General features: G+C 54.8%; 1 protein-coding gene and 1 long non-coding RNA gene across 2 annotated transcripts in view; one reads left to right on the forward strand and one right to left on the reverse strand.

Moving 5' to 3' along the window:
* COL23A1 (collagen type XXIII alpha 1 chain) overlaps positions 1–27,644 on the reverse strand; it is a 276,836-nt gene that overhangs the window by 94,860 nt on the left and 154,332 nt on the right. The gene's annotated exons all lie outside the window — the stretch shown is intronic.
* LOC139440313 (uncharacterized) lies at positions 16,791–23,051 on the forward strand. Its single transcript, XR_011650453.1, has 2 exons — positions 16,791–17,261; positions 21,715–23,051. It is a non-coding gene; the product is annotated as an uncharacterized lncRNA (long non-coding RNA).

Genomic DNA, 27,644 nt, shown 5'->3' on the forward strand with positions numbered 1-27,644 from the left:
GGAATGAAGCCATAAAAGTACTAAAAGAAGCCATAAATTTCTTTTATAATCTCTGATTTGAGAGGCCCTTCAATATGACACAAACCTTAGAAGCCGTAAAATAGAAAGTAGATAAATGTGATTCCATTAGAAATTTTTTTTCATGACCTAAAATAAAAACTAAAGACAAACCAAAAGCAGTCAAAGGAAGGGTACCAGGCAAATCCTCTCCCCCCCCGGCCAAACAATTGGAATTATCTTCTGGAGGTCAGGCCCCTTGTAGTACAGCCTTTCACCGCCAGCTGAGTGTTCCAGGAACCTGTCTGTATCAATGTATCAGCTGGTGGTGTTGTGAGAGGCTGCGTCTGGCTTCAATGAATTTTTTTTGAAGACCGTTTCAAGCATTTGCCCATTTCATGCTGAGTAATTTATGAGCGCACCTGCCCACACCTCACTGAGTGTTCAGCAGTTTTTGACCAAAAACATCATGACCCTCATGCTCCGCCCTACTGATTCACCTGACCTCCTCCCAGGCGACTTTTCTTTGTTCCCCAGGATGAAAAAAGTCCTCATAGGGAAATGTTTTGCCGAGGTGGAAGAGGTGAAACCAAAAAATGGCAGAAACATGAAAACGCATCAAAATCGATGACTTCTAAAACTGTTTTGGGAAGTAGAAAAAATGTCTCCATAGGTGCATTGCATCAAATGGAGAGTACTTTGAAGGTGACTGGAGTTTAACCATGGAAGAATTAAATAAGCAATGTTTAATAAATAAATTCCATTTCTTCGGGTCCCCCCAGTAGCAAACTGAGAAAATATTTCCGACTCAGACGTCAGTTTCCTTAAAGCATTTCCACAAATCAATGAGAAGGAAATGAACTGCCCAACGGAAGAACAGACCAGGCATACGATCGGGCCATTCATCGGAAGGGAACTGTAAGTTTCTCTGAAACGCGATGACAATGCTCCAGCCCAGTCAAAGAGAGTCGCAGATGACACCTCCCCGGGGATCACATTTCTTGTCTCGGGGATGACGGATAATGAGACAGGGCCTTGGTGCCTGCTCAGGGCTGGGGTGAGCATGCTCTCCCCAGGCTCAGCAGAGTGGGCGTGGGAAGCCGTCAGCCCTATGGCTTCACACACACTTTTTAATACCATTGGAATCTTGAATGATAAACATCTTGCCTATTAAAATTAGCAGGCTAAAATCAAAGGAACGAGGCAGATTTACATGTTCCGATGGGGGATGATTCCAGTTTGCCTTGAAGTGGAAGAGGAGAGTTTGGAGCCCACTGCAACACGGATAAACCCTGAAGGTGGGAGAAGCAGGCAGCAAAGCCCACGAACTGTGAAGAGTCTACAGATAGCAAGTAGATCACCAGTTGCCTTGGGCTGCAGGCGACTGCTCATGGGCACAGGCTCTCTTTTGGGGGCAACGTACGTGTTCTAAAGTTGGCTGCGGTGACCGTAGCACAACTCTGTGGTTACCCTAACAACGACTGACTTGCACACCGTAAATGGATGGGTCGCACGGCATGTGAACTGCACCTGAATGACAGGGGGTTTGCTTGCTGTCCCAGGCGTGGCGAAGCGTGTTATGGACGGTGGCAGGCCTCCCCGGGGGGCCCTACAATAAGGCTGATGAGGACAGGGTGCGGACAGGGCCCTGGGAGCTTGGGGAGGTTAAACAGCATGCCCAAGTGTCACCGAGAAATCAGTGCCGACCCAGCACCCAATGCAAGACCGCAGACTCCGAGCCCACGTGCTCATCCCACGGAGGCTGCCGTCCAGAGTTCAGAAGCTAACGGAGCCACGGAGCAGTCTGGGGGTAGGCCGCGCCCTGCAGCTTCAAGGGCAAGCCCTGGCAAGGAGGGCACCTCTGCCTCCCATCAGAGCAGTGGGAGCCACGGCCACCGCCATGCTCCCCTCCCGCTCCGCCATCACCTTCGTCCCCTGTGCCCTCCACCTCCTGTAATGAGAGCAGCTGCGCCCCGCACTCTCCGGCACTCATTACACACCTGACACTTGGCCTCATTTAAGCTCCGGAAGTTCACCTGCAAGCCTTCACGACGGGCCTTGTGAACACGCACACGGGGCCCAGCGTTTCCAACCACAGTTTTACTGCGTGGGGAAGGTATCAGGAAGCAGCTGTGTGAGTCAGGACTTCTGGGAGTGTGGTCAAGAAGTCAGGGATCTCAGGCGAGGCAGGCCTTCCTGGCCAGCTAGCTCATCCTCCTGACATGTGTGGAAGTGTGTCCATCCACCCATTCATGCACCCACCCATCCACACACCCGTGCACCCATCCATCCGGCAGGCAGTGGATACTGTTCCAGGGACACAGCAGTGATTTGGACTTAGCCCCTCCCACGAGGCCAGTGTCATGGGGCCCACTGGAGCATCCTTTCTGTAGTGGCTTTCCACCCTACTTTTGCTTGCTTCTCGTGCTGGGGAAACTCACCACCTGGCAAGGATTCTCATTCTATCTCATGGAACACAAACTGTTCACTGCCTTCATGTTCTGGTTGAAGGAGCTGAGGCCCAGGGACATGAATGCCACGGCTGAGCGCACACCACACGGAAGTGGCAGGGCTGGATTCCTGACTCGGGGCTGCTTCCTCCAGCCAAGAGCGGTCTGCACTTTGGCCTGTTGCCTGCAGGTCCTACTGGAGATGCTAAAGAATTAAAAATTCCTGTGACGTTTACATCAGTGATCAAAACGTCTATTTCACCTCTCAAATGCACAGCATGCTATTGGCTAAGTCCAAAGTCACACAAAGTCAATTTCTTTTTCTGTCTTAAAAAATTAAAAATGGCGTCTTTTCCCTCCGGCAGATGAAACTGTCACAGACCACCAGCTCACCTCCTTCACTTGGTGACCCCAGCCCGCAGCCCGGGACCTGGCACACACATGGGCAGTGGGCAGGAGAAGGAGCTGGGGCTTCGAGCCTCAGTTCTGGTCCCGGCAAGGCCCCAGCGCCCGTCCATGTGGCCTTTATGGGCCTCTGTTTCCAAACCAGGATACGTGCGACCAGTTCTCCAACAGTCTGAGCTACTGTGTGTCTAACGGTTTACCACAGAGCCTGGAACACTAGTGAGCGTTCCACAAAAGTGAGGCTGGGTTTTGTAAAAAAAAAAAAAAAAATGTGGCAAAGCACCAGGCTACAGACCGAAGCCCCTGTGCGGGATGCTGACTGTTCCCCTGTGCCCCTCTGCTCCTCCCGCCCCTGCCTGCACTAAGCACATGCTCCCTCCCTGGTGACCCAGGCTGCCTGGCAGGAAGTGACCTCAGTCCCACCTTCCCAGAGATCTGCTCTCTGAAGTCCCCAGCGAGGTGACCCCTCAGATGTGACCTGCCCCCCTCGCCGGCTTCCTGGTTGGGCCCAGCCTGCGGGAGAATGGCTTTTCTGTTTGATGAAAGACCGACCCCTTCTGAGTTTGCAGCGGCAGCGGCAGCCCCGCATGCCCAGGAGCTGACCCGCGTGGCTGCAGGACCGGGTGGGGGCAGCCTGGCCTCCGGGGCCTGGGGGTCAGGCCAGGGAGAGATCGGAGGTCTTTCTGGGAACAACACGCTCTGGGGAATTGCGTGCCTTTGGGGTTCAAACTGTGCGCTTGGGAAACTCTTCAGTGAGTTCTCGAAAGGAAAAAACATTTCGGAATTTGGGCTGAATAACTCCACCGCAAGGCCAGGCAGCCTTCGGGGGCCAGCCCGGACTGCGGGCTGGAGTCACGCCCAGGCTGGATGGCCGCTGGGCTTCAGGATGCTTGCTCCAGACAGAGCGGGGTGGGTCTGTCAGCCCACGTCCTCCGTTTGAATTTGGCTACATGTCATGTCCAATTTAAAATATGTGAATGCGTGTGTATGTTTAAACATGATATGCCCGTGCCAGACTTAATATGTGTAAAGCCTGTACACATATATAATATTTACATATATGATATACTTTTAAAAGCTCTGTTTCTTCATCATAATATAGTTCGGTGACAGAAACTGAAACATGACTCTGTCGCGTTTTCACGACTATGGTTAAAATTTAGTGGCTTTTGTTCCGGGTCAGACATCACATCAGTCTGTCTAACAGAAGACTTGTAACTCGGTTGGGACGAGCGCAGGGTGACCCTCTGGGACAGGACGTTCAGGGTGCGGCCGTGTGCAGAGTGGCAAGGGCACCAGACCCAGCTCTGGCGCCAGCACCTCAGTCATTATCAGTGTGGCCGTGGACAAGCCACCTTACCTCCATAAGCCTGGGTTTCCACCAGTGCCCCAGCTGATTTCTGGGGAGCAGATGGGGTAGGGCTGGTGTAGTTCGCGGAAAACCAAGCTCCTTGCTTAGGGGCTGGAGGGAGAAGGCAGCTGGGAAGACAGATGGAGAGGGGGAGCAGTGGAGAGGGGTCTGGAGGGACGGGATGGGGGTGCCCGGGTGAGGTTATGGAAGCAGAAGCTGTTCCTGAGGCCAGGGCCTCCTGTAAGCCCTGCCCCCTGTTGCCCCCAAAGTCCCAGGGCTTCGGCGGCAGCTCTGATTGCAGTCTCTTCTGTGGTCCCCATAAACTGCCCCGTGTCCTGGCGTGCCAGCTCTCTGACATGCAAACCATGTCTCCTGGAGACAGGCCTCCTGCCCAGAAATGGCCCCAAATTCCTTGTCAGACCAAGCCTAGGGGTTCCTCGTTGGGGAAATGCAGTCACTGTGAATTTCAGGGAAGGTGGAACAAGAATAGAAACTACTAAATTATGTTCAAGGAAACATGAGTTTCTTTATCAAGATGGCAAAATCTTTCCCCAGTGGGAACAGGTCAATTGAAAGTGGCGGCAGCTATTATGGGGTGACGCACACACCCAGGTCCCCCCCGCCCGTGGAAACCACATGGTCCTGGGGGCCTGGCTGGGCCTCCTGTCGGAGGGGTGGGGCCCTGCAGCAGAGCTAATGGTCCATTGGGCAGAGGCCACACATCGTCGGGCAAAGAGCGTGGGAAGAGTGGCACGCAGGCCTGGGGTTGAGTCCCCCACGTGGAATGCTAGCTGTGGGACTCCAGGCAAACTATCACCGAGCCTCAGTTTTCCCATCTTAAATATGGGCGTACTAACTAATTCCTGCTGAGCTGGGCCACAGAGAGGGTCCGAATGACCAGCGTGTTTGGACTCACGCACAGGGTTCAGGAAGTGGTGCCCTTGTCATACTCAGAGCAGGCGTCGCCACCTGCTGCTGTGTTTCCTCACTGGGGGACCCATAACCCCTAAGAGCTATAGGTGCTCCAGGTCCCTGGGCTGGAACTGGGCCCCAGAGCAAATGCGATGAGAGAGGAGAGGCTGGGCACCCGGGGCTCACACAAGGACAAGGGCTGCAGTCTTTATCAGGCCCACACAACGGGGAACACAGATGGGAGGAGTCTGTGATACTCAGCTTCTGTCTTTGACCTGGCCTGACTGCGCCTCCCACCTCCCGAGGTCGCACTCAGGTGCCAGTATGGCCACCTCCAAGCAAAGGCCGCCCGGAGCTGCTGGGAGATCAGCATCTGGGTCTTTCATTGTACTTGCGCCACGTGCATTATTTTCAAAACTTACGTTTTTCTTTACACTGGCCTTTCTATTTATGTAGGTATGTTGGGAAATAAAACTTCTATGGCTACTGCCAAAGAAGAACCAATGACGACTGGTAAAAGCACACACAATGAGTCACACAATGCAACAGTTTCCGCCAAAACCCTAGCCTGGAAGTGCTTAGCCTAGGTCTGCTCTCTTTGCAAAAAGGGAGATTAGCAAGTGTTAAAGGGTGTTAAAGACGCACTAGGACCGAAGCGCAGGCTCTGTGCTTGGAAAGAAGGAACTCTGAAGAAGTGAAGAGTGAAAGAAATTTGAAGAACGGCTTTCATAGGTGCACTCAATGTCTTTTGATACAGAACTGATGCTCTTGCACCCTCGATCCACGGAATTGTCCCGGACAAGGGATGCAGACATGGACGTGGGCACTCTTAGATGCTCCTGGACCCTGCATCTCCTCGCCGCATTGTGGGCTCCATCTCTTTCCTCATGGCTCTTCTCTCCAGCTCTCCCCCTCCGCCTCATCCTCATCTTCCTCGTCTCGCTCACACACTGGCCTGCAGCCTCCACCAGAACTTGCACACTGAGCACTCCCAGCATCTGCAGCCCTGCCCACTGTCCACGCCACTCCTGGGCGCACCCGCTCCAGCCTGGACCCTCGTCCCCTTCGGGAACTACTGTCACCACATATACCACCTCTTTTTTTAAATTCCTCACCCGAGGGTATGTCTATTGATTTTAGAGAGAGAGGCAGGGAGAGAGAGAAACATCGATGTGAGAGAGAAATATCAACCAGTTGCCTCCTGTACGCACCTCAACTGGAGGCTGAACCCACATCCTAGGTGTATGCCCTGACTGGGACTTGAACTGGTGACCTTTTGGTGCATCAGGGGATGAAGTTCCAACTGAGCACCCAGGCCAGTACACGTGCATTAACTCTCACTGTCCCCATCTACAGATGGGAAAAGTGGGGCCCACGAGATTAGCTGCCTGGCATGGGCCCCACAGCTGGTCTGGCGCCAGGCGGGCTCTGCCGCCAACTCCTGCCTTCCCTCCAGGGATCTTCCCACCACCTCGCTCTGGAGCTCTCTCTGCAAACACCAAGCTGAAATAACATAGGGAGCCATGGGCGGGCGCTGCTTAGGAAACACTGAGTGGGAGATAAAGGGGCTTGCTGTTTACACAAAGGTTTCCCTCTCCTTCCTGTGAGGGTATGGGGCCATCACCAGCGGCAGGGAGGAGACTGCTGAGGCCCGGCTCCTTCTAGCTGACACACCACAGGTGGACGCCCCTTCCCCCACTGACAGCCAGCTGGCTCAGGACACGTCTGCAGAGCTGCTCCTCCTGCCCCTGCCTGGGGGCCATGGGCGGGGACACCTGTCATTTCTACCCAGACCCCAGGGAACAGAGGGAGCCCTAGCGTGGAATCACAGCTCAGCATTGGCCTGGGGCTGTTTCAAGGCCAAGAAGCGGGTGATAGGGTCCCAGCCTGGAGGCAACCCCAAGGGGTGGAGGGCATGTCCTGCTGATCCCCGGGCCTGCTACACCCTCTGGGACGGACACGGGACCCAGGTCAAACCACCGCTGGCCTCACGTGGGGTGTCTGGGGCCTGCTCAGCAGCTGTCCTCTCTCCCTCCGGAGTCTCAGTCCAGCGGATTTGCTGAGTCACACCCACCCTGGCTTCTGGCATGTGACCTTGGCCTGGCCCCCTCTTGTTCTTCTGGCCACAGTCATTGGCTCGGAGATGGATGTGCCACCAAGGAGACTCAGTCATGGGACCTCTGAAGTCCCATGACTCCAGTGATTAGAAAAGAGGCGTTCTTGGGTTGAGCTGCAAGAAGGCAGGGAGGCGAGCGCTTCAAAGGCGCCCCTTCCTGAAGACGAAGCCGGCGTGGAGCAAGGCAGCCCCGGGCTGGGGGAGACGGCGGCGGCCCATGCCACAGAGAGCAGCCGGCCTGTCAGCACAGCCAGATCTGTGGCCTGGTGGTGGCCACTCTGAGTTAGATTTCTTGTGACAGGAAACAAAACTGCCTTCACAGGCGTAGGTGGCATTTTTGGGACCCATGTGACATGACTGCCTCATGCTAAGCATCTGTCCACTGCCTATAGTTACAGTTTGTCAAGGTTTTATTAAATTTTAACTCTGTCACCTGCAAGCGTGATCACTGTATACACTTCCTGTGTTTAAGTTGTTAAAAACAATGAGCAGAGTAGGCCACTCCATAGAGCCTACAGTCCAAAGACAGAAAATCACCTGTCTCCTCCTGGCCCATAGCAGCCCGCCCACTGCTTCCTTCCTTCCTTCCTTCCTTCCTTCCTTCATTCCTTCCTTCCTTCCTTCCTTCCTTCCTTTCCTTCTTTCCTCTTTTCCTTCCTTCCTCCCTCCCTCCTTTCTTCCTCTCTCCCTCCTTTCCTTCCTTCCTCCCTCCGGTTCATTAACCCCACTGTGGGCCAGTCTTCTGATTAGGCTGCTGTGACTATTAACCAACAACTCTAGCCCAAACGACTCTTTCTCAGCCAAAAAACTACATTCTGTCAACGCTCTGGAGTCCAGCTGTACTGGGACTCACAGTCATGGAGGAGACGCCCTAGGTGGATGGCTCGCACCTGGTGGGCCCTGATGCGGCCAGCTGGTCACAGGGCTCGTGGACCCTTTGCTTCCTTGTCTGTCCCAGAGAGTGGCCCCAGGCCCCCGTCTGCTTCACTCACCCGGAGGCTCTAGGGTACGTGTCTCTGAAAACAGGGGCAGTTCTGGTGCGACACCGCACCCTCTTCGTCAAAGACACAGCCCTGATCGTGTGACTGCATTAGCAAGTTCTTTCCGCGGCCCGGGCACAGGTCCTCCGGGTGTGGAGATTCAAGTTCACGAGATGGGGACTCATCAAATGCCTTTTGCACCTGCTGTGTGGCAGGGACTCTCACAACCTGCCCCTCGCCCTTTGTCTCTCGTCTCTGCTTGCTGCTCTCCCTCAGACACGCTCCGCCCGAGGCATCCTGTCCTCCCTGCTGACGTAACCCTTGTGTCTCGGGCCCCTGGTCACACGTCTGGCTTGTCTTACTTCTTGTGCCAAAATGACTTTTAAAAGTCGAGTGTGCCGTCCCTGGGCATGCTGTGTTCTGAGTCACTTCCCTGGCGCTGCTCCTGTCTGTCCCATCCACTCACTCTTTCCACGTTTGAGAAGTCCGCCTGTCCCCCACCTGGAGAGGAAGCCCACCTTTTTCTTTCAAACATCCTGATATCTCCTTCCTAATTTCCAAGGCATGAATCTTTCGGTCTGTGGGATGGGGGCTTCAGCTCCCTAGGAGGTGAGCTGAGGGAGAAGGGGGCCTATAGGTCTCCCCTCTTGCCCCCCACTGTGTGGAGGGGTCATAGCCTTGCTCCTTGTTTACCTGGTAGTACCGTGGTCGTGGTTGTAGGGTTGTGGCCATTCCTCACAGGCTGTGTCTCCCTGCCCCTGGCCCTCCCGGAGCTAGCACCCAGAGACAGCGGGTGATGCTTCTAGAAGGGAAGGGGAGGCCCTTGGGAATCAGCTGGTCCAGCAGTTGTTCCTTTAATTAGCACAATCCCCTGGTGAACTTCTTCTGCCCCCACCCCTGAGATGGAGCCGTGAAGTTTGGGACGGACCTCAGGCTCCTTGGTCTCTAGAGAGTGCCCCCAGCCCTAGGACTGCAGAAGAGCCCCACTGGGAGCCCCCACATGTGGGATGGGCGGTACCTGGTGCAGGGCACCGACCACCTGGGCTCCACCTGGGCTCCACAGCAGGCTCCCAGGGCCGGCCTGACGCAAGGTGTGCCCATTCCCTGGTGCTGACCACAGGCTGGGCGGCCTGGGCTGCTTCCTCGCGTGACCCCTAGCAATGCAGCGGGCCTATTGAGCAATGGGGGCCGTCCAGGCAGGCCAGTGAACAGATGCGCAAGCAGATAAGTCAGTGAGGCGATACACCACTGGGGCCCTAACAATCTCCCTACGATTTCTCTTTGGGGGTGGGTTTTGCAACGTTGCTTTGTGGTGTGTGTATGTGTATGTGTTTAAATAAGCACAATTATTTTCTTGGGACTCCATCCAGGAACGTAAGATAAACGGCTGTGACCCAGCTGCAGCTGCTCACAGGAAACCCTGCTCCGGGGTCAGTGTGGGAGGGGCGCTGCGCTCTGACGTGCAGTGTAGGGTGCCCTGGGGGCGCAGAGGCCTCTGGGACCACACAGGCCCACCGCCTCAGGGCAGCTCCCCAGCCGGCCTCCCCACCCCCACGTGTTCACGGCTGCTGAATCTAACCAGGACCCTTCCTCTCCCTGAACCCCACTGTGCTCTCCAGACGCCTAGCCGCGGAGTACAAGCCTCTTGGCAGGTGTCGAGGCCTGGCCTGGGCCCCCCCTGTTGCCCCCGCCTCTCCCACATGGCCCAAGCTCTGCCCGCTGAGCGCTCAGTGTCGCTTTGGGCGGTGTGGTGCCCCGTCCCCCTCCCGGGCAGCTGTGTGCCCTATCGGCTCTTGTGGGCAGACTCTGGGGTTTCCTGCTCTCAGCCTGGAAGGCCATGCCCTTCATCCTCCGAGCCCAGCTCTGACGTCACCGTCCCCCAACCCAGAAGCCCCCTGATCCCGAGTGGGGACTCCCCACAGGCTAGGCTCCGCTGGGGTCCGCTCCCTCACTCTCTGTGCTTGGCACAGCCTGGGTGCGGTCTCCCCCACACCCTGGAGCTCATCGAGCACACAGACTGGGTCCTGCCGAGTGGAGTGGAGGCATGAGGCGGCAAGGGCCCTGCTAGAACCCGGCCCGGCCAGGGCATTCCTGACAGCCTTCGAGATGGCCCTCTCAGTCACCGGTGCCATCTGCTGTGCCTGTGGCCTCCCTCCTCAGAGGGGGTGTCCTGTCTATTAGAGACCCACCTCCCCCACCAGCCCTGGGGACACTCTGATGCATCTCTCCCTCTCCAGGCGGGCCCAGACGGTCACTCAGGGGCTCCGCTGGCTGGGGTGGGGGGCGCTCTCAGCCCAGCCTGGTTGTCTGGTGCGGAGGTGAGTCCACTGGCACCCTGGGTTCTCTCTGCACCCCGCGATAGGGACAGCCTCCTGCGTCTTCTGGGCTCCAGGTCACCTGTCCCTGAGGCTGTGTGCTCAGCTCCATGGAAAGAGGCTAGTGATGAGCCTCGGTTTTTGTTGCTTTTTTTAAGGTGATGATGGCGCAGCTCAAAGTCCCCCTCTCCCCTGGGCTGAGCTCAGACTCAACCCTGGACACCGGGTGGCTGGCACCTGAGCGGCCCAAGCCTCCGTCACCACCTCTCCAGCCAGCTCACCCTGGCACCAACCCTGCCCTAGCTCACTGCTCTCCTGCCCCACATGCCCCATCATGGGGAGCCCGACTCCGTGGTCCCTCCCTCGTCTCTGAACCTGCCATCCCCTGGCCCTCAGCTGAGCCCCTACTGTCCTCTCCACACAGAGCCCGCCCCAATGCCAAGCCACCTCGCCTTGCCCAGCCCTTGCGGTGGGGCTTCCATTAAGTCCAACTATGAATCTGGGGGGAAGACAGTTGTAGGCATTAATTTTATATCTGTTACCAACCAGAGTTAGACCCTTCTGATTCAGCTTGAGCTCTAGGACTACAGTCCTGAAGTTGGTTACGAAGGAGTTTAGAAAGAAACGGTCAAGGCCGACCAGCTCGATGCTAGAAAATTCGGCGCAGTTTTGAGAGTAGAGCTGCACGGTGGCAGCCGCGGGCCCCAGATGACCTGCAGACATGTCTTGTCTGGCCTGCAGAGTGCTTTCAAAACACGTGAGCTGATTGCCCAGAGGTAAAAGTCCAATTCTATGCACAGCTCTGGCTTTCTGGACCCTTTTTAAGAGATGAGGTGGTGGGGCCCATCCTCTGAAGATGGGGTGGGGGGGAGGCGGGTGCTAGGGGGTGGGTGCCTGGGGTCGTCGGATGCCCCGGTGAGAGCGCCACTTAAGGGAGAAGAGCAGCTAAACACTCCAGGCTCCGGTGCAGACCTGGCTTGGCTGCAGGCCCTGGAATAATTTACGGACTTGGCAGGAGAGCCGTTTCCTCCGCTTTTCTGCTTCTCATTAAAGCTGTTAGGCAAAGGGTTTAGTTGCTGATTCTGGTGCTGGAGTTAACCCCGGCCTTATTAAACAGGCCTATACAGCCAAGAGGAAATGAAGGAGGAAGGACAAATGATGCCAAAAGGAAAAAAAATGGGACCAAGAAACCAGAGAAGCATCTACAGGAGTAAAATATTAGGGGATGGGTGGGGGGTTGGGAGGGGGAATTACATCGGCTGCAAAGACAAGGAGTCACATGGCTTCAGGTTTCTGAGAACTGGTCGAGTGTGGTGGGAGCAAGAAATCAACCTCCTTGACAAAAAGTACAGGTTTAAAATCCCCTCAAACTTCTGGCACAGGTTCGAGTGCTGGGGCTGCCGCCCCTCACTGGCTGGCTCTGTCCCCACGGGCCCTGGTGGTGCGGACCCTCTCCTGGCCGTGGCTGCCTCAGCTCTGGAACAGCCCCGTCAGCTGTAGGGAGATAGGGCTGCTGTGGGGGTGAGAGGGAGGCTCAAGGCTGAGCCAGCGGGGGCTTCCCAGGCCACTCCTAGGGTGGGGGCCCTCGCGCTGCACCTCGGCGAGGCAGAGCTGAGTCTGCTGTTCCCACCACAGCTGCCACCAGGTGTCACAGCTTAGTCACATGAGACCAGCCTGGACACAGCCCACTCGCCGGCACCTTCCCTACAAATACCTCTCACCTTGTCCTGCTGGGGCTGCCATGAGGGGATGAACGCCAAAGTCGCCACCCAGTTCAGAGCAGGGCAGTCAGAGTTGCCTTCAACACACCTGGGCAGGGCGCTCACCTGGGGAGGTGCACTGCCGGCTCCAGGGCAACCCTTCACGGGCTCCAGGGAGGGCGGGAGGAGTGCGTGCGGGCACCTGGCGACTTGCGTCTTTGTTTTCCGCCAGTGGCGTGTGGACGAGTTTGCATAGGTTACAGGCACTTACGACTTCTCCACGTGTCAGAAGGTCTTCACATAACTTGAGCATTCATTCGTTTTCAGTCAGGTGGACCCTGGAGGGTAGCATTCTCAGCGCACACTGGCTTCTACCAGAACTGAAATACGTGTTCTAAAAACATCCTGCTGAAGCAGATGACGGAGTGGGGGGTACTTTAAGGAGACGGTGGCATGGGTATGACCATCCCCACCTCGATCCCCTGGCCAGCCTCTGCACACCCTTGTATCCACCTCCCACACCGTGAAACGCTCCCACTCATCCTTCCAGGCCCCGTTCAGCTGCCACCCCTTTGCTCCTGGACGCCTCACGGTTGCTACAGTCTTTCCTCCCCGCAGCCCTGCCGGAGTGTCTAGGAGCTCACTCTGCAGACGGCAGCTGGTGTGAGCATCTCCCACTCCTCTCTGAGGTTTCTGAGCACAGACGGCCTGAGTGTGCATCCCAGCTCTGCCACCCATGACGTCTTTGTGCCTCCGTTTCCTCAGCTGTGAGGCCAGGATGACAGTGGCACCCACCCCGCAGGGCTGCTGTGAGGACGGGTGGTGCATGCACGTGAGGGCGTGGACCAGCACCTGGGGATACGAACTCACACCCACCAGGACGATGGGAACCGGGAAGTCAGGCTTTAACGCGCACGGGCGAGACACACACACTGCCGGCAGGGATGAAAACCGGTGCCGCCGCTTCCGAACGCATCCGCTAGATCCTCGCACGAGTAAACACGAGCTGTTCTACAACCTGGAAATTCCACTCCTAGAGGAACGAGGAGTCAGATAACATAACTCAGATAACCAGTGAGCCGTGATCAGATTCCTGCCGAGAAATGAAAACACATATCCACGCAAAACCCTCGCCCAGGCACGTTAGCATGGCGGTGCTGTTCACAGTACCCGAGGGTGGCCACCACCCAGATGGGTGAATGGATAAACCGCACACGGCCCGCCCGTACCCTGGGACATCGCCGTTCAGTTGTAAAAAGGAATGAGGTTCTGACACAGGCTACAACATGACCAGCCTCGGAAACGTTATGCCAAGTGAAAGGATCCAGGCCCAGAGGGCCGCATACTGATGTGTAATGTCCACAATAGACAGATCGGTAGGAGTGGTTGCCTAGGGCTGGGCGGGGTGCTGCGGGGTGCGGTGGGGCGCGGCGGGGCGGGGCGCGGGGTGGGACTGCTGAAGGCTTTCTCCCAGAGGTGCTGAAAATGCTCTGACACTGACTGCGGTGAGGGTCACACACATCTGTAAATATATTAAAACCGATAAACTGCACACGTTAAAAGGGTGACTTACATGTCAATTACATCTCAACAAATGTATCTGGAAAAACCCCCTCAGTTGACAGGCACAGAAAAAAAGAAACGAAAACCTGTTAGCTGCTATAACCAGGATCTCTCCCGCACAGGGCTCAGTCCAGAGCAGGTCTTTGGGGAAGTTTGGGAAAAGAATGAGTCAAATCGAATGATCACAACCGACCACGTGCCCACTGGATGATGCCACATAGCTTCTCATTTAGACTCGACGAACTTGGAGTTCTCAACTCTCCCCTCTCTCGCCACCCCCAGCCACTCCGTTAGCAAATCCCGTTGGCTGTGCCTTCCACACATCCAGAGCCTGGTCCAGCCTCTCCAGCTCCATGGCTACTGCCGAGTCCAGCACCATCACCTCTCCGCGGGCTCTCCGGTCCCCATCTAACTGCCTCCAGCCTCTTCTGAGCCCCTGCCGCCTGTCTTCAGCACGGCCCCCGGGGTGATCTCGCAGAACCTACAGTGACTCCTGTCTTGCTCAGGGTGAAAGCCCAGCAGGTCCTCCTGGCCTGCCGCCGGACCTCTGACACCCCGACCCCGTTCTCCCCGGCTTCCTCCTCTCCAGCCCGGCTGCAGTTCCCCTGCCGCACCACTTAAGACACACTCCCGCCTTAAGGCTTCGCTGGGGTGGCTCCTCTGCCTGGATCCCATTTCCCCTTTTCTGCTTTAAGTCTTGGCTCAAATGTCCTCTTCCCAGTGGGGGCCCCAGGACCCCTTCCCACCTCTGTTTAATATTGCAGCCTGCATGCTCCAGATCCCCATGGCCTTCACCTCCTTTTCTCTGTCCCAGGGCGCTCGCCACCTACAATACTGTACCACTGACTTGTTCCAGTCATCAATTATGGTCGGTCTCCCTGCTAAGTGGGAGCTCCATCGCCGCGGATTTTGATTGGCTTTGGCAATTTAGGTTTCCTCTTGTTGAACTGTGTCTTCACGACGTCTCTGAGAAGTAGGCTGATTAGTCCCACCACTTCGGGGAGGAAATGAGGGCTCAGAGAGGTTGAGTAAGCGCCCAGGGTCCCACCGCAGGCAAACCAAGCTGGGCACGGAGCCCAGGACTGCCAGGTGCCAGGCACAGGTGCCACTGGTCTCCTGAAAGCGGGAGGCCAGGGGACAGCGCTGCCATTTACAAACCGTTGCGTTAGGGGCTTTAGATGCTCCCCTGTACTCCTTAAGCAATCCTGCAGTTCATCTTCTGTTTCCACTTCACAGAAGAGAAGTGGGAGCTGGGAAAGGTTAGGGGCTTGCCCAAGGCCACACAGCCAGGGGGTGGCAGAGCTGGATGTTTATTTGTATAAAAGCCAGCTCTCTAGGTGCAACTGAATTCCTCCCCGGCGCCCCAGTGGACAGTCATGTCCTGTTTACTTCCAGGAGAGAAGCCCCTTCAGATGAAAGAAGGTTCAGGTAGCTAAATGAGGAGTAAGCAGGGTGGGGAGTGGAGGGACACGTCCACAGGCTGTTCCTGAGACCTCCTCACAGCAACTGCTCCTTTCTCTTCCCGCTCTCAGGGCCCGCGCACTGCCCCAGGGCCCTCGGTCTGCCTGTGGCCAAAGCGAGGGCCCAGCAGCAGTAACTACCTCATTGTCACCGCTGGAGGACGGTGTCAAGGACAATGCTGCGGGGTCTGGCAGGAAGCTGCACAAGACCAGTGCCAAGGCGCCCGTGCCTCCACGGGAAACGTCTCAGTGGGCGCCAGCGGCGGGGGCGGGGGGGTGCGTATCAGCGGAGTGTCAGTGGAGGAGAGGAGCCACTATTAAGGTAATTTGAACAAACGGGATCCCGTAATGGGCCGATGTTTCACATCTGTCAGACTCAACACTGCCTCCTCCCACGTGGAACCACTCAAAGGGGCTGCATTCCTTCATGCCTCTGGTGAGGGAGGGGTGGGCCTCGTGGCGTTGAAGAAGCAAAATTCTAACCCTTCCCCCATCTCCAAGGGGCTTAGTTACCCCACAGCTGCCTCAAAGCAAAGGGCAGTTCGTTCTGAGTCAGCTTCAACAAACGTGAAATCTCGTTGTCTTAGCGTCTCTCCTTTCCATCCACTCCACCTAACATCCAGAGGGCGCCTTCCCCCCCACCTGTCTCCACATGGCCTCCCCTCCTCCTGGGCCGCCCCATGCCTCCTGCCTGAGGAAGTCCCCTGCACTGTTCATCTGCCACAGGCTGCAGATTCCATCCTGTGGATGGCAACAGCCTTCGGGGCAGCTACATGGGGGGTGCAGGGACGGCAGGCAGGCAGGAGGAGGGGCAGGCGGCCGAAGAAGAGGATGGTTCTAGGGGACTGGGTGTGACCCTGTGTGTGTGGCGGGAGTCTGGGGCTGTGACAAGAGGCAGGCAGGGCCAGACTGAGAAGGGCTTGCCTACCACCAGAGCCCTCGGAATGTGCACATGCACCCAAATACCCCGTCTGCTCCAATTTCGGTGGTTTCATGCACCCCTGAAGCCCACGGTTGCTTCCCTGCAGCAAGTGGGTCACATCGAGTAGAAAAATACCACCACCGGACCCGGACCTCGGAAGGGAGGTGCGGAGATGACTGTGGACAGAGGCAACGAGAAGGGAGGGCTGGGAGCCAACCTGCACTGCTGCACGGATCTCTGGGAAATTCCAGACCCGACAAGTAAAACCGGTGCCAAAGGCGGGGCTGGAGTTGGGGTCGTTGGTGCTGAGCCCAGAGGGAAAAGGCAGTGGTGGCGATGGGCACCCCTGCGAAGATGAGAATAAACGGTTCACAACTCTGACGGGGTTGGGGTAGGGCTGGGAGGGAGCTCCCCGTGGAATGTACCCTGGTTGAAGCAGCCCTGAGTGCCCAAAAGTATTTTTGGGTGCCTTTGGTTTAGTGCCTCTGGGGCAGGCTGCCCTCATCATCGGCTGCCAAAGTTGGGAAGAACAGAGACTGTGAGTGGCAGGGGGACCCGAGACACTGAAGGCGCAGGAGACACAGGCTCAACCAGACGTGCCCAGTGTTGAGAGCTAGACAATTATAAGCATTGCTAAGCAGAAAACCTCTTGAAGGTCACTAGAATGGATAAGGAAGAGAAACAAATCGTCATCTGAAATAAGCTTATCAACAGGAGACAGACAGATAGTTCCTCCTGAACCCAGAGCAAAACTCCTCCAGAGCTCAGAGCTATGCAGAGATAACAGCAACACCTGCTTTTGTAACTTGCTTGCTTGCTTCTCACTGTATAAAAGAGCTAGCCTGTGAGCGTTTGGCGCGGCTCTCATCTGCAGCTCTTCTGAGCAAGTGTCTCCGGGACACATCGAGAGTCCGCCCCTGCGCAGGTTAAAAGAGTTGGCCATTAAAGTAACATCTCTGTAAACGTCCTGAAAGTCTCCGAACATCTGTTTCTTGCGTCAGTGGGTGCAACATTTTGGAGGCCCCAGCGGGATTCTCCCTAGGTGGAGGTCTGGTTCGGAAACTGAGGGGAGGACGAGGGCTCGAGCCTGGTAAGTATCTGGGAGGATCCTCTGTCTGTCTGTGCTCCGGAGCGAAGTATTGCCTGAGGTGGTAGGCGGGACGCCGCTGTACCCCACCCAGGCCACCCCGGCCGGGACGCCGCCCGTGGGCCTGGTTTCTGTTCTGTTCAGGTTGTGACCACGCCGCGCGTGGGCCTGGTTTCTGTTCTGTTCAGGTTGTGACCGGTCACGTCAGGGCTCGCAGCGAAGCGCAGCGGTGTGTCTGAGTATGAGTGCGGCTGTTTTGTTTGAGCGTGTGAGGACAGAGTGTGTGGCTCCACGGGCAACAGCCTACGGAGCGTGCGTGGGTCCTAACCTGCGGTTCCTTAGTCTGTCATACGGCATAACGGCTGGGAGTTTAACCCGGACTCTACGCGGGCAGCCTTAGCTAAGACAGACCTAAGTCCTCGCGAGAGGAGAGGCCAGGCGGACGAAGTGAAAGTAAATTGTCATTTCTGTTTGTTTTGTTTTGTTTGTTTGTCTCAGTTATGTGAAACTAACCCTTATGAAAATGGGCCAGCGGGAGTCCACCCCAAACTCCCTGCTTGATTGCATCTTGAATAACTTTTCTGATTTCCAGCGCCGTGCACGCGGCTACGGGAGCATGCAGCTCGATCCGGAGTTCCTGCAGACTCTTTGCCAGCTAGAGTGGCCGACTTTTGGTGTCGGATGGCCTGCAGAGGGGACTTTTGACCTCCCGGTATTGTTTGCAGTTCGGGCCACAGTTTATAGAACCCCACACCCCGATCAGATAGTTTACATCGATGTGTGGGTAGACATAGCCCCAGACAAGCCAGGCTATATTCAGAAATGTCTAAGAAGGAGTGCCTCCTGCGGAAGAACGGCTCTGTTAGCAGCAGGAAGAGGAAACAAAAGAAATTCCCGGAGCCCTCCGCGCCCAGAGGGCGGAGGGTGCCTAAACTCTACCCCCCCCACTACCAGGACCTGGGGAAGACATCTTAGACCCCTTGAATGCGCTCCCTCCCTACCCTAGGAGGGAAGTGCCGCATTCTACCCAGCCGGAGGAGGGAGGGACACTCGGGAGCCTTCCTCACACCCGAGGGGGAACTAGATAAGGGGAGGAGGCTCCAGTATCCCCAGCACCTCCAGCACTTCTGCCACTCTGTGAGGCACCGCCCTGACCGGGTGCCCCTGCCGGAGCACCCCCTCGGTTGATATATCTTCCTTTCTCCACTAGTGATCTATATAATTAGAAACATCGGAACCCCCGTTTTCTGAGAAACCTCAGGGTTTAATCTCCCTCCTGGAGACCATTTTTAGAATGCACCAGCCCACTTGGGATGATTGCCAGCAGATCTTACAGACCCTCTTTACCTCAGAGGAGAGGGATAGAATACTCTCAGGGGCTGCCAAGGCAGTTATGGGGGAAGAGGGAGAGACTGCGGCGGGAAGGAGGGAGGTGGAGGATATCCTGCCCAGTCAGCCCCCTGACTGAGACCCTAACACGAGCGGGGGAAGGGACGCGCTCCTTCAGTGTCGCAGGGCTCTGTTGAGGGGATTAAAGGCAGCCGCTAGGAAGCCCACCAATTTTAGGAAGATTAGTGAAGTGATCCAGGGGAGGGAGGAATCTCCCGCTGCTTTCCTAGAAAGATTAGTAGAGGCAGGTGTGGGAGTTCTTGGGAGCAGTAGGATATTGCCACCTCTGGATTCTAGGGTTTGCAGAATTGGCTAAGCCTCTCCATGAACTTACGAGGGGAAAAGAGGGAAATATAACTTGAACTGAAAAAGAGAACCGAGCCTTTGAGGCGCTTAAGGCAGCTTTGGTATCTGCACCTGCATTGGCTTTGCCAAATTTAGGAAAGCTGTTCCAACCGTGGCAGAAAACGGAGGCATTGCAAAGGGAGTGCTGAGCCAGGCTTTAGGACCCTGGAGAAGGCCCGTGGCCTATTTGTCCAGGAGATTGGACCCAGTAGCCTCAGGGTGGCCAGCCTGCTTGCGAGCTCTAGCTGCCACAGCCATGCTAGTGAAAGAGGCCAGCAAGCTCACCCTTGGACAGAATTTGCAGATAATTGGGGAGCATCATATAGAGAGAATTCTGAAATCCTCTCCTGATCGCTGGTTGTCTAATGCACGGCTAACTCAGTACCAGGTGCAGTTGCTGAATCCCCCAGCAGTCCAGTTCCTGAAAAGCGCAGCCCTGAGTCCAGCCACCCTGCTGCCAGCCCCTGATCCAACCATCATGCATAGCTGCCATGAAATATTAGAGCGGGTCACAGGCGTGCGCCCAGACTTGCGGGATGAGGCATACGAAAAACCAGAGCTCATTCTGTTCTCGGATGGCAGTAGTTTCCTTAGGGAAGGGCAGCCCTACGCGGGGGCTGCAGTAACCACAGAAACTGAAGTCATTTGGCAGCAAGCCCTGCCAAAAGGAACTTCAGCCCAGAGGGCGGAGTTGATAGGGCGTTTGCAAGGTCTAATCTTCAGAAAGCTGCAGGATGTCCCTGCATATCTAGGGACTTTGAGTAGAAGATGCCTGTACTGGTAGGGACTTTTAGCTACCACGGATTGAGTTTAACCACTGAGTTTAAGTACAGTCCTTCCCAGGGTGGGAAAGGAGCAGGGATTAAAGGTAAACTGTAGTTAAATCTGGATGGGCAAAAATATGTAGAAAGGTTGTGAAAGTTTTAAACCTGGAGGAAAGGAAACCTCAACTACTTGTTTTCTGGTTTTATAGGAATGTAGTTTCATTTTGCTTCCGTTTCTGATCAGAAACCCCCTGTATCTGAAGACCTAGTTAGGGTCACCTGAAGACCTAGCGAAGGTCGCCTGTAACCGGTTAAAGAGAATGCCTTTGCCACTCGGGACCCAGGAAGGGTCATTTAGGCCTGATGTGTGTTTCAGCCTGAGGCAAAGGAGCATGTCTCTGCCAAGAGACCGGACCTGAATGGCATGTCTCTGCGGAGGCCCCAGTAGACGCACTGGTGCAAGAGGATGCCTCTACCTGTGTACTGTTCTTATAGAACTCTGTCTGTGTTTTAGATTTTGTTCTGTATCTTCTCTGAAAAGAAAATTAAGGATTCCAGGGATAGTAAAACTTCACACTCTGTAGGAAAGTGAACAAGGGAAAGTGCAAGATATATAAATGAAGAAGGTGTATGAAAGGATATCAGAAGGGAAAGGATTTTCCTTTGCACTTGGTATTTTTCTCCCTATCTGATCCCTCCAGAATTTGGCATTCTGAAGGAGTGAGTAATGACATAAGGTTTCTCTGCATAAATCCATTAAGACCAGTCATTAATGGTTTGTTAACCGATACTTTGACTGGAATGTCACGCCTGAAGGAGGCATGTCTGGGTTCTGGTTGTCACCAGGAAGCCCTGAGGAACTGGGATTGACTTGCGAAGCTAGCAAAAGCCCACGAGAAGAAGCCTGGTACCTTGGTTAATTGTGCGGTTCGTGGCAGTCTTTCCAGGGAAGGAACGAAGGTTGCTTTCCTGAAAGATGGCTAAAAAGGAACCTGTAGGCACAACGGAAGCCTCAAGGATTTAAGTAAAACGACTGGTACAGGCGAAGCCAGGTGGCAGATGTGTGGCTCTGCTTCTGTGCCCTGAGGGGCAGACTAAAGTCAGTCTAAAGGTTCCCTGAGTGAGTTCCAGCGGAGAGAACTTAAAGATCATAGGCAATCCAGGCTGCTCTTGGTATGTTTATGCAAACAAACAGGCAGAATTAAAAGTTAGACTCAAAGTAGTCTCTTTAATAATGATGAGGGTGATCTTAGGGAGAAAAATCATAGTCTAAGGAAAATCACAATGCTCAGTATTAGATATTAGAATCATGCAGCTACCTGTCTTAAAAGTCTGTTTTCATTTGAAAGTTAAAACTGGGTTTGTAATATCATCAAAGATGTTCAATTTATAGGCACGAAGGACCTGTCAAATTGCCATTGTTAGATGTCATTGCAGCAAGGGCCTTGCAACTGAATGTCTTCCCAAAAGACAGTCTCACCAGCACAGAGACTGGCTTAGGAGTAGTTGTGTAAATTAACCTGTGTGTTCCTCCTTCTGTTTTCATTGGGCGTAGGACTATGGCCTTATTACCTGAGCAATTGGTTGCAGTATAGGCCTCACTTAAAGAGCCCACCTTCATCATCTCCCCCTAAGACTCAACTAGTTTAGTTAAACTAGGTAGTTTAGTTAGTGAAGGGTTCGGGCGGTCTGTAGGCTTCACTTCAGAGTTTATCTTCCCTTTTCTGTCCTAATAGCCAAAACAGAAAGGGCCCAGAGATCTGAAAGGAGGGAAATCCTGATATATTCCCCTCAGCCCGAGCGAAGTGTAGTGAGCCACAGGGTTTTAGATAGGTGTAGCATGTCTCATACACCTTCCTCCAGATGAGCCATTCTTTACCTAGGTGCCTGCCTTTGTTATTCAGTAATTATGATTTAATTGTGCCTTCCAAATCTCTTGCCAAATCTGTCACCTCCAGAATATGACGAGGATGCCAACTGTCCAGTAATGCCAGCCTTTGGACACCGAGCCTGCAACTTCGCAGTGACAGCCAACTGACTTGGATTCTGTAAGGTCCTTCCCCTTACAGGAAAGGACTCCCTCCATGCTGCACCCCCTTTCAGGGCACCCCGACCCAAGGTTAGGTAGGACAACGTCCATGTCCAGCCGGAAGCAGTTACAAGAAGATGAGACCTTCGTCCATTGTCCTTTATATAATTATAAAGGGGTGATATATCTGAAAGGAAGGATTGAAGCAGGGTGCAGCCAAGAGGAGGGCCCCAAGAAGGGATTTGTAATGGGATCCAGAACTCAAGGTGTACCATTGTTTGCCACCAATTTCTTATCCAGAGTTTTGTGTAACTGGGTACATAATTCCCCAAGTGTATCTATGCAGGAAACCCAGATTTTGTTCTCCCCTCCAGGACTAGGGAGAAGAGAGTTCCCCTTATACCCATAGTAGCCACTGTGAGGATCTTAGGGTCCACCGCACTGAGTGCTGCAGCCCTCATTCAGGGAGAATTAGAGTTGAGACAGCTTTTGCAGATTTTCTCTAAGGACATATCTCTGCTGCAAGATCAAGTAGCTTATTCAGAAAGACAGGTAGATTCATTGGCAGAGGTAGCTCTCCAAAATCGGAGAGGATTAGATTTATTGTTCTTAAGGAAAGAAGAATTATGCGCAGCATTAGAAGAAACTTGTTGCTTTTATGCTAATCATTTAGGGATAATTAGAGATAGTATTAAGGTCTTAACCAAGAGACTGAAAGAACAGGAAAAGCTAGAAAAACCAACGTAGTACACAGGAATCTGTAAGATGTCCCCATAGCTGACTACCCTGATTTCCTCTATTAGTAGGCCTTTATTAATTATACTCCTGTTTAACTTGTAGCCCCATCGTCATTAGTATGATTCAAGGATTTGACTCATAAGTGCCAACAAGGAAATGGGGGAATGTTGAGAGCTAGACAATTATAAGCATTGCTAAGCAGAAAACCTCTTGAAGGTCACTAGAATGGATAAGGAAGAGAAACAAATCGTCATCTGAAATAAGCTTATCAACAGGAGACAGACAGATAGTTCCTCCTGAACCCAGAGCAAAACTCCTCCAGAGCTCAGAGCTATGCAGAGATAACAGCAACACCTGCTTTTGTAACTTGCTTGCTTGCTTCTCACTGTATAAAAGAGCTAGCCTGTGAGCGTTTGGCGCGGCTCTCATCTGCAGCTCTTCTGAGCAAGTGTCTCCGGGACACATCGAGAGTCCGCCCCTGCGCAGGTTAAAAGAGTTGGCCATTAAAGTAACATCTCTGTAAACGTCCTGAAAGTCTCCGAACATCTGTTTCTTGCGTCAGTGGGTGCAACACCCAGCAGGTCTGGATGCGTGAGGGAGCCGTGCAGATGCCACGCCCGCCTCTCATTCCGCACCCCCGGAGCCCTGAGCACACTGCATCTTCCGTCCATGGCCTGTCTGCAGGTACGCGGCCTCACGGGTGGCTGGTCGTGGACTTGACTGATCCCCGTCACGGGCCTAGTGACACATTTTGCTGCAGAAATGTCAGCGTGTCTGACTGCGAGGCTTCTAGTACACGCACGGTACTGCCTTTCAAAAACGGAACGATTTTGAATTCCGCCCCACACATCGGGCCCCGAGGGCATAACAGATTGTGAACTTGTGTGAGGGGAGGTTTGGTCAAATCCATGCAGCACCCAAACATGAAGCTCAGAAAGATCTCCAAGACATAGAGTTTAGCTCAAAAAACAAAAAATGAAAAACAAAACAACAACCCCCAAAACCCAAAAGAACACAAAAAAACTTATTAATCTAACCATGCAAAAAACAAAATTTAGCAAGTTAACTAGTAAGTTAAGGGCTACTCCAGGCACTAGTATTAGAAATGTGAAAAAAAAGTAAACACACTCAACACGCTCTCTCTGTGTGCCGTGCACACATGTGGATGTGCGTATACACGTGTAGAAAAAGGCCCAGAGGGACCCACAGGAAGCTGGTGACCATGGGGCCTCTGGGGAGAGGGAACTGCAGGGCTAAAGGTAGATGTTGATACTTTGTTCTCTGCACGTCGCTGCAGCTGTATTTGTAACTAATCAGCGCTGTAGACTGAATGTTTGTGTCCTCTCCCTCCCAGCTCCCATGTGAAAAGCTCACCCCCAACGGGAAGATCTTTGGGAGGTGATTAGGCCACGAGGGCGGAGCTTCAGCTGCCGTGTGAAGACACGGGGGAGAAGATTGCCCTAGGACAGCCGTCTGTGAACCAGGCCACACCCAGTCTGCTGGCGTCCTGACCTTGGACTTCCCAGGCTCCAGAACTGGGAGAAATAAATGTCTGCTGTTTATAAACCACCAAGTTTATGGTATTTTGTTATAGCAGCTCAAACAGACTATGACAATAAGCAAGAAGTCATATATTACTCCTGCAATTAATAGAGACAAAAAAACCTAGAACTATAAACACAAAAATTAAACAAGGACAAAGAAACCATCCAGTCCAGCTTGTTTATTTAAAGACCGGGAAGCCAAAGCTTAGGGAGGCGCCACCGCCTCCGCAGAACTGGAACCCAGCTCCGCAGACTCGGTCCAGGGCTCGCGCCTGGACCCACGCTGCCTCTCACACCCCCCCACGCAGTGCAACTGAGGCAAAGATGCTCGGAGAATGGTGGCCGACTATACGCACGTGCCACGCTTTGGCGGATAGAAAATTCTGTATTTGGCTCTTTTTCTTGCTAACGTTCTTTCTGCCGCCGAGGAGCCACTTTATTTGTTATCTGTAGTCGCCATGGAAAGGGGCCCATGAGAGCAGGGGAAGGCCCACGGGTCTCATGCCACCCAGGCTCGGAGCAGGGTGAGGACTGCAGCCGGCTGGTGGGACCGTGACCTTGGGAGGCTGGCGAGCATTGCGAGGGGAGCCCGGGGCGAGACCCGGGGCGGGGAGGTGGGGCTCTAGCGCAGCCGTGTAAAACTTCACAGCCTGGGAGTCTCCGCACACGTGACCGCTGGTGGGTTCGTTTTCTCTGTTTGCTTTTGTAGTTTTCTCCTCTTTTGTTTCTTTTCTCCTAAAGGGAAAAAGCGCTGCCACCCACAACAGCTGACCGTTAAGTTCCAAGTTTGGATTTTGCAATTGTAGTTGATTTCATTTATTATTCATTATTTTTAATGTAATGTATTAACCTTTTACATCAAAACAGTTTTCCCCCAACATTTTGAAAACCGGAAGGAGTGGATGAGAAGGGACATCTGAGCCAGGCTGGGGGAGGGGCCAGTCCTGGCCCACGGAACCAGGTCTGTGGCAAGTCCGGGGACCAGCCCCGGTGGGAGGAGGACACGCAGGGACAGGGCCTGCGGCCTGCATGTCCTGCTAAGGACATAGCCTAAATGCTTGAGACTGGGGAGAGCCTTCCAGGGCTGTGGGCGGGGGGCTGGGGCCAGGGAGAGGCAGGGCAGAGACCACACCCGGGGGCCACCAGGGCCCCCTCCAATTGTGACCATTGCTGTAAAGCAGGGCGATTCCGCAGGAAAGTCCTCACTTTTCACTTGAAAGCAGCCGAGGCCCCTTGGTCACTAATTCAAACCATCTGAGCGGTGACCCTGCCTTTGCAGGATGGCTGGGCTGTGGCTTCTCTAGGCCCCTCTCCACTGGAAGGGGCACAGCCAGGCTGCCAGCCCTCATCAGGGCCTTGGGGACTGTGGGGAGCAGGGGCCATGGGGTGGGGCTGCCAAGGGCACCCACAGGCTTCCCCTGCTGCCCCCTGGCAGGTGTGGGAAAGGTCCCTGTTGGGACATTGGCACCAAGACGGGGCACATGAAGGGTGCCTGGGTTAAAATTACCCCGGAAGTGCCTCCCGTTGCCCCGAAAGTGTGTGGCCGCGGGCATTGTTACATCTCTCCAGCTTGACCCAAATGAAGGGTGCTCTGCCCTGGAGTCCTTTGATCAGACTGGCCCTTCCCCCTCCTGTGGGGAGCAGAGGCCCCCCGGGGGAGCTGCCGGCCTGACGCTGAGTGCCCAGTGACAGCTCGGTCTGACCCTCACAGAGAAGCCTGTTTTGCCCTTCAGCCACATGGGGGTCTTCCCAGAGGAGAGCATGGTTCTCACGGTGCCTGTGGGGCTGGAGTCTCCAGGCTGAGAGTCAGAGCCCAGAGCTGTTGGCTGTCTGCCTGCAGCCACACAGCCCACAGCGGCAGGGCCAGCTCCCGACCAGAGGCGTCCACCTTGCCTGGAGGGGAGGTTGGGTTGTTGGGGGGCGGGGAGTAAAAAACTCAACAAATGGCCAGCTTTCAGGGTTTTTTTGTTTCTGAGTCAGTTCTTTTGAGAAGCCTATGCAAGCCTGGCGTTGATGCCATAACTCCAGCAGGTGAAAGCTGGGAGCCCCATCTGCTCCCTCGGGTGAGCAGGGGATGGGGGCGGACATCACCTTGAGGAGGTGGGGCCCTGAGTGGGCACGGCTCACCCACTGGTGATCAGAGTCAGAGCCAAGGTGGGGGCCCAGCCCAGCTCTCAAGGTCAGAGGGAGGGGTTGGGTCGGCTGGTGGTGCCCAGGTGTTGCTGAGCCTCCCGGGCACCGGGCACTGTATGCTGTCCCCCGCTCCCCTGCATCAGTGTGGTTGTAAGCTCCCTCCATCCCAGGAGGTAGGAAATGGGGCCTCCGCCAGCAGGAGGGCTTGGAATGGAAAAGAGAGCCCAGACCCAGGACTCAGTGGATGGAGAAGCCCAGCCGGCCTAGAGGGTTTGGGACTATCTCTACCATGACCCCCTCCTCACTCCTGCCCCCCGCCCCTGCACCCCTTAGGTAAGAGGGCCTGAGGGGGTGAGTATCAGCTGTGATTCAGGACTCCCTGGCTCCCTGGCTGGCTGGGAAGTAAAGTGATCCCAGCTGGCAAGCAGGGCCTGCAGGGGTTGGGAAGGAAGGGGGACAGGAGGAGAGGAGGCACCCACGGGTGCAGGCCCAGGGGGGACAGTCTTTGCCAGACAGCAGGCCTTGGCCCCTGGGCTGGCCTCTGAGCACGGACAGGAGCCTTCCCAGGAGGTGCTGTGGGTCTGGGGACCGGCTTTGGGAGCCGCTGCCCTAGGCCGCTCCATCCAGCGGAACCAGCTCTTCCCACAGGATGGGCCCTGCTTTGGCCCTGCCTCGGCCCTGCCTCACCCCTGCCCCACCTGATTAGATTTCTGCAAACAATGTGAGAGTTCCCAGACCCCAAGATAACCTACCATATCACATCAAATAGCACATAAAACCTAAAATAAAACTAACATACAGTAAAAGCAGGAATGCACAGAATAAACTGAGACAGCACAGAGGCTCGCAGACACGGTTCAAAGCTGGGGCCTGATGCTGCGGTGCTGATGTCGTTCCCAGGGAAGAGCTTGGGGGCGGGGCCACTCTGGCTGCAGGGGCAGCTGGTGGGGGTGGCTGGTGGTGCTGCCTGTGTAAGGAGGCTGCAGAACAGATGCTGAACTCTATTTTAAAATGTATTTATTTTAGAGAGAGGGGAAGGGAGGGAGAGAGAAACATCGATCGGTTGCCTCTCATATGCTCCCCAACTGAGTACTAAGCCCACAACCCAGGCATGTGCCCTGACCGGGAATCGAACCCACGAACTTTTGCTTTGCAGGAAGGGACGACAGTCAACCAACCGAGCCACACCGGTCAGGGCTGAACCCTATTTTCACTTTTCACCTTTTCTCAGAAGTGAAAACCCTCCTCGGATTTCGTTGGGTTGGCAAAAACAGGCGCTGATACAGCTCTTTCGTAGAAGCGAAGTGGCGGAGACCTGGGGCTCCACACAGTGGACTGTGATTTGGCCACAAAAATGAATGAGGTGGTGACACAGGCCACAGCATGGGTGAGCCTATGCAACAGGACGCCGACTGACCGGGAGAGGACAGTGCGTAAGGTCTCG

This window comes from Desmodus rotundus, chromosome 10, assembly GCF_022682495.2.
Source record: "Desmodus rotundus isolate HL8 chromosome 10, HLdesRot8A.1, whole genome shotgun sequence".
Lineage (NCBI taxonomy): Eukaryota > Metazoa > Chordata > Mammalia > Chiroptera > Phyllostomidae > Desmodus > Desmodus rotundus.